General features: G+C 33.6%; 1 protein-coding gene across 2 annotated transcripts in view; it reads left to right on the top strand.

Annotated features, from left to right (window-relative positions):
* LOC127065425 (cytoplasmic polyadenylation element-binding protein 2) overlaps positions 1-7,500 on the top strand; it is a 139,846-nt gene that overhangs the window by 130,183 nt on the left and 2,163 nt on the right. For both annotated transcript variants that reach the window (XM_050997742.1, XM_050997744.1), the window contains one exon: positions 1-7,500. This exon is cut by the window's left edge and continues 11,403 nt beyond it; it is cut by the window's right edge and continues 2,163 nt beyond it. The gene's annotated coding sequence lies outside the window, so the exon portion shown is untranslated.

Genomic DNA, 7,500 nt, shown 5'->3' with positions numbered 1-7,500 from the left:
GAAAGAAAAAGTATGACGCAAGAAATAGTATTTTGAAAGTATCCAAAGTCTTTTTGAACTATTCAGTGAATAAAATTTGTGCGTCGATCTCTTCGTTGTTATATTTATGTATAAAATACTATATAGTTGTGCGTGCGTGCATATTTAAAAATCTCGCTTCTACAATTTTTTTTCTAAAGATCTCTTTTTTTGTTTTCCTTTTTCTTTTTTCTTCTTTGTATTATCCGCATACATTCGAATCGTTCTTTTCCTTTCTTCTTTTATCTTCTTTTTCTTTTTCAAAATCGACGAGAAACTTTTTCGTATCATAGATTTTAATTAGATGGACTGAATAGATTCGTCGGCGAGTCGTCCTTGAAAAAGGGGGATGTGTTTTCGAAAATAAAAAGGAAACGGAGAAAAGAGATGAGAAATAAAGATGAATCCATATATACTAGTCAGAATAAAAAAGAGAGAGAGAGAGAGAAAGAGAGAGATAAAATCGCATAAAACATTCGCGTAGAACGAAAAAAAAAAAAGAGAGAGAGAGAGAGGAAATAAAACATCGTCTGATTTTATATTTTTCGAAAGATCATCCCCCTTTTCTATTTTTCTCTCTTCGCTTCCATTCACACGAAAGCGACAGATTCCTCCTCGTTCATTATTTCCAGAACTGGCGAGACGAGACATCTTCAATAAAAGAAGAGAAGAGTAATTGGAGAGTTTTTTTTTTATTATCCGAGAATTTTTTTATTACAACAAATAGAGGAGAACAGATACATATGTATGTGTGAAAAATAAAGATAAAGAAGGAGGAAGAGGAGGATGAAAATGTATCGTGTGAAGAAAGATAGAAAGAGAGAGAAAAAAAAGAGAGAAAGAGAAAGTGTGTGTAACTGTTTTAATCGATGATTACTCTTAGCTATTAGCGTGTAGGTGTCGATATACGTATAATATGAAATAGGAAAATTACCAGACGATCGATCAATCTCGAGCTCGCACGACACGAGCTGAGTGCGTTCACCGTCGCTAGCCAATTTGCATCCTATCGATCTTTTTTGATCCGTTCGTTTTTCTAAATAATCTCTTTATATTACATAGCGTTTAATGTGAACGTGTATATTCTATGTTTAGTAAAGAGAGAGAGAGAGAGAGAGAGAGAGAGAGAGAGAACGAGTGAGCATATATATGTACGATGAGAGAAAGAGAAAAAGAATGAAAGAAAGAAAGAAAGAAAGAAAGATCGAGAGAGAGAGAGAGAGAGAGAGAGAGAGAGACATTTTTGTACACGCGATAAACTCTTTAAGGAAAGAAAAAAAAAGAAAACAAAAATCCAAAAAAAGTAAAATACAGAAAGAAGAAGGGAAACGCGCGCGTGGAAACGTTCGTAGTTGCAATTCTCGTAACCGATCGTTCGATCGATCGATCGATCGATCGATCGATTCTTATGATCGTTCGGTTAATTGATCGTTTCTTTTATTAACCGATTGACGTCAAATGATATACTTACGAGTGAGACGACATTGCGAAAAGCATTGGGACACATACACACACGCACAAAAATATACACATACACATATATACATACATACGTACAGATATACACGTATACACGCACGCAAGCACGCATGCAGGCACACATATAATAAATACATGAGTACATTTACACACAAAGTAAGGGAGAAGACGAGGGAGAAGGGATATTTCGGAATTATAAACGAAAATGGGACGTTCTCGATTGGACGAACGTTTTTTTTCAAGCCGCGACCTTTCCATCGTGTTTTTTGCTTCTGAAACGATCGATAATGATCGATAGAAAGCGGATTATCATTCTCGGAAAAGATGTGATTTTTCCTCAACACCGTCACCACTACCACCACCACCACCATCACCACCACCACCACGACGATCTCCCATCCCTGCTACTCCACCCCCCCTCCCCCACTCTCCCCAGGATTTTTCCCAGCAGCTCGAATTTCGCGAGCAATTTTTTTTAAAACAAATGCCACATACCTCGAGCATCGAACGAAATTTTTCAACGGCGATTAAGATTTAAGGACAGACAAAGAGAAATTTTTTAATAACAATGAATATTTTCGTATTGAATAAATAAAAAAAAAAAAGTTAAGGAGAGGAGCGCACGCGAAGCGGACGTAGAACGATGGAAAGGATACGAGGAAAGAACGGGGAGATTTCATTTTGTGCGAGAGAAAAAGAGAGAGTGACAGAGAGTGATAGAGAGTGAGAGAAAGAGAAAGAAGAGAGAAAGAGAGAGAGAGAGAGAGAGAGAGAGAGAGAGAGAGAATGATATAAAAACGTAGAGACAGCGAGACGTAATAACGCTGAAGTGTACGATGGATAAATGGTGAAAAATAAAAAGACGTGGGGGAAAAGGGGCGGTTAGCTTAGGATGGCGAATTTTTTACCTTTTTCTAAAAATACGACACTCGACTTTAGGGCGTTCGATAGGCGAATCGATTACTCGAATTAATATTTAAAGTGGAGTCTTCGAAAGTAGATGTGAAAGATTAGTTAATCGGAGAGAGTTGAGAGAGATAGAGAGAAAGAGAAAGAGAGAGAGAGAGAGAGAGAGAGAGAGAGAGAGAGAGACAGAAAGAATGTTTCAAATAGTGTGAATAAAAATGTGTGTGAAAGAGAGAGAAAGAGAAGGATAGTGTGAGAGTTTGCGCGTGAGCAGAAGAAGAGAAAGGATAGAAAAAAAGGAAAACGTGTAGAGAGAGAGAGAGAGAGAGAGAGAGAGGAAGAAAGTGCGATAGAATGATAAAGAAAAAAAGGGGAAAAAAATAAGTAACAAAATCTTTTCTTTTTTCTATTAGTGCAGCAAGAGAAACATAGTTTCGTGTGTAAAAAAAAAAAAATTAAAAAAAAGAAAAAAGAAAAAAAAAGAAAGAAAAAACATTACAGATACACAACGTAATATTCCGTGTAGATGAAAACAATAACCGAGCAAAGTAAAAGAAAGATAAAAGAAAGCAAAAAAGTAAAAAAAAAAAAAAAAAAGAAAAAAGGTCGTTCGTAATACTCGTATAATTACGATGATAATTATTGTTCGGGGCTATAATAAAGGTATTTTTCCTTCTCTTTGGTAGATTTAAATAACTTCAACGTATATATGTTCGATAACGTTGCCTTTACGACTATTGATCTCTTCCTTCTTCTGTAATAAAAAAAAAGATTAACAACTAAAAAAAAAAAAGTGAGAGAGAGAAAGAAATAAATAATCACGTTAACTTGAGCTCCTTTTTAGTGCTTGTGATGTACGAAATAACGAAAACAAAAACAAAAGCAAAAGCAAAAAAAAAAGAAGAAAAAGAGAAAAGAAAGAACGATTCTAATTCGTTGATTATAAAAAAGAAAAAAAAAAAAGAAAAGAAAATGAGGAAAAAAAAACAAAAAGGGGGGAACGGCTCTCGCGCATTAAAAGAAAAATTCTTAAATTAAAAATTATTAAACGAAAATATTCTTTTTTTGAAGAATCATTACAGTTAGATTCAATTTCAACGATTCTAAAATAAAAAAAACTAATAATATCTAATAACAATGATAATGATAATGATAATGACGATAATGATGATGATGATGATGATGATGATGATGATGATGATGATGATGATGATAAGGATAACGATGAGAATGATAATGATAATGATGATGATGATGATGATAATAACGATGATGAAGGATATAACAATAACAATAATAATATTACTTGCATAACAATAATAACAATGTCTTTGATGTGACCGATGCGTTGAAGAAGAAAAAAAAATGATATTAAACAAAACCAAAAAAAAAAACACAAAAAAAAGCTAAAACAAAAAAAAAAGAAATAAGAAACAAAGAAAGAAAAGAAAGAATTTTTGTAAACTTTTGATGTTCGCGTTTTCTCTGTCGCGTTGTTTCGCAAAGACTGTTTTGTCCACCGAACGTCTTTCTCTTATATAGATACGAGATATGTATTTACTTTATTTTTCCGTTTCCTTTTTACAATATGGAAACAATTTTTTTACGTAGGAAAATGGTAGATGGTAAATCATGTTATTTATGGTTCATTACATATTACCGTATACACATACATATACTCTCGTACATAGAAACACAGACATATACATAGAAACGTACACACGAACAGACATATTTATATATAATATACATATTATACGTACATATTATCTACTAGCAGCTTAAATCTACCTCTATTGAATGATTCACATAATAGCCATTTTTTTTTTTCTTTAAGGATTCGTCTTAAGATCTTGTGCTCTTTATATATATATATATGTATATATATATATATATATATATATATATATATATATATATATATATGTGTATATACACACATATTTTTTTCTACTTTTATTAAAAATTTATATACTCGCCGTTTTATTCTCGCGAGAAACAAGAAATTAGATTCTTCTTCTTCTTCTTCTTCTTCTTCTTATTATTATTATTACTATTATTATTATTATTATTATTATTATTAATATTATTATCAAAATCCGCTGGCCTGCGAGAGAAAATATTAATAATATCGTACATAAATCCACGATATGTCGTAAGCCTACAGCGTAATATTATCTAATTATAGGAACGCAACTCCGTTTATATTACCGAAGCCGTCGAGCAGTGCAATTTGTAAATTTTATTAATAAATTAAATGAACGCTTTCGTATCAACGTGCAATTGGTAACGCAAAAAAGGAAAGGAAAGGGAAGAGAGGGGAAGGGAAAAGAAAGAAAGATAGGAAGGAAAGTGACGAATGCACGAAAAATTTTTGGCATCGTACGCGTTCTATAAATTTCTACAAGCTGTATTACTAGCGAATTATTCGCATAGATCGCTAGCGTGCGAAATGAATTTCTGTTCCACCGTGAAAAATGATATTTTTCTCGCGAGGAACGAAAGAGGAAAGAAAAAAGAAAAGAAAATGAAAACGAAAACGAAAAAAAAAAAAAAACAGACAAGAAGAATTTTCTTTTCTTTTCTATTTCGAACAAAACGTATGCGATCTTCGTTTTATTTATTTTTTTATTTTCTTTTTTTTTTTTTTTTGACACGATAGAGTTTGACCTTAATCTTATTTATTATTTTTTCTTCTTAATCGTTTCAAAAGGGGAGAAAGAAATGAAAGAAAGAAGATTAGAGGAATAATTTTTTTGCAAGTTGTGTGAGTTAATAGCGAACCAATCGCGATAGCGAAAGCGCCTTAACGCGATGACCGCGTGTATTCGATTATTAGAAAGAGATAGAGAGAGCATAATTCCACTGTGATCGATCGGCTGCGCGAAAGCCATTTAATAAAGAATAATGAAAGAGAAATTTTATCGAAAATAACGCAACGCGATGATCGAAATCTTTCGAAGAATTTCTCTTTCATTTTCTCTTTTCTGTTTTTCTTTTTCTTTTTCTGTTTCTCTTCTTTTTTTCTTTTTCTTTCTCTTTTTTTTTTCTTTTCTTTTTTTTCTTCCAACTCCGAACGACCACGATAAAAAGACGATCGTTCGAGTTTCGTCCAGAAGACAAAGAAATTATATTACAAAAATACGAAAACAAAAAAAAAAAGATAATATCCTGAAGAACGGCAAGCGGGTGGTACATGGGAAAAAATTGGGAAAAGAAAGATGAAAAAGGAAAAAAAATCAAACCGTCACGCCCGGACCAGGAAACTATTTGTAAATTCTCTCTTTTTCAGAATCGACGAAATCTTTGTAACGTAAAACGTAGCCGTAACGATTGATAATCGTAGCTTAATTAGCGAAATAATACACATAATAGAGTTTATTTTTTGGTCGCAAGATATTGTTATAAAACAAAAAAAAAATAACTGTAACCGTGAGAGAGAGAGAGAGAGAGAGAGAGAGAGAGAGAGAGAGAGAGAGAGATTGTTGGAATCGGTTAGCTCACGCGATGTGTATGAAAGAATGTGAAAGACAGGAATAGAATGAATGTTAGAGAGAGAGAGAGAGAGAGAGAGAGAACTTTTAAAAATGTGCGAAAAGAGAGAGAGGAATGTCAAAATAAATGCTCGACGAAATCGTCGAAAAGCAAAGAGTGCGATTTGCTTTTAATCGAAACTAAAAAAAAAAAAAAGAAAAAGAAAAAAAAGAGAAGAAAAAGAAACGTATATACGTTATATACGATGTAACAACCGACAATGAATGATTGTTACATAACGTGGATACGTTGATATTATACATTATATACATAGCTACAGTGTAACGTGGTTATAAGTGTTAACTGAAATAATACGTATAGCACTACACGGTAGTGTATAAGCTGCGAGCTGCAATAGAGTCCCATACAGTTGTTACCTATATCGAAGGATAAGCGGTCCGATAATTCTTTCGATTATCGTTTCGATTACCGTATTTTTCCCGTCGAGGGTATAGAGAACGAAAGAAAAGCAAGAAAAAAAGAAAAAGAAAGAAAAAGGAAAAGGAAAAAGGGCAGACGGGAGGATTAAGGGAGCGTGGAAAAAAGAAAAACAAAAAAAAGAGAGAAAAGAAAGAAGAAAAAGTCAAAAACGAAGTTCTCATTGAGCGAGACTTTCGAGATATCGATTTTCTCGTAATTGTCTCTTGTTTTTCTCTCTCGATTCGAAAACGATTCGAATCGATTAATCGATACTAATCGGAGTCGATCGGACGTCTCGTCTCGATGAAGCATACGTTTTTCTTTTTTTCTTTTTATCGATCACGAGGTGTGAGCGTGGTGTGCCCCGACGAAAAAAAAAAAGGAAAAAAAAAGAAATGAAAATAAGAAGAAAAAAAGAGAGAGAGAGAGAGAGAGAGAGAGAGAGAGGGTGAAAGTGGTAGCTTCATTTTGTAATTTTTTTATATCGCCCGAATAGCGTAGGAAAGTCAAAAAGTAGCTGTGAAACTTATCGTTGGAGGGAGGGTGGTTCGAAAAAGAAAAACGAAAAAACAAAAAAACAAAAAAAAAACAAAGCCCCGAAAAAAAAATAAAAAATGAAAGAAAGAAGCAAACGAAAAAAAAAACAAACAAAAGCATAAAAAATATAGCTCGCGGGTACACCACGGATCCTCGAGGATTTTCTTTTCTTCTTTTCTTGTTTCTTTCTTTCTTTCTTTCTCTTTTTTTTTTTTTCTTTTTTCCTCTTTTTTTCGACGGACTGCGGAAAACGATTTTTCGCTATGTTTATTGCGGCGATTAGTCAAAAGAAACGAAAGAGAGAGAGAGAGAGAGAGAGAGAGAGAGAGAGAGAGAGAGGAAAGAGAAAGTATGTGTGTGTTCGTGTGTGTGTGTGTGTGTCTGTGCGTTAGAAAAAGATTGTGAGAAAGTAAAAGAGAGAGAGAGAGAGAGAGAGAGAGAGAGAGAGAGAGAGAGAGAGAATAATTAGACGAAGAAAAAAGAAAGAAATGAAACGTGAAAGGATGAAACGTGCAGGTGCTCTGCGTGCGTGCGTGCGTGTGTGTGCACGCCATTTTGAGTGAACGTACATGTAAATATATAGAGAAAAAAAGGTGGAAGGTGAAG

Source organism: Vespula vulgaris, chromosome 7 (assembly GCF_905475345.1).
Source record: "Vespula vulgaris chromosome 7, iyVesVulg1.1, whole genome shotgun sequence".
In the NCBI taxonomy this organism is placed as follows: Eukaryota; Metazoa; Arthropoda; class Insecta; order Hymenoptera; family Vespidae; genus Vespula; species Vespula vulgaris.
Note: the sequence above shows the minus strand (reverse complement) of the source record. Positions and strands in the feature narration are given on the sequence as shown.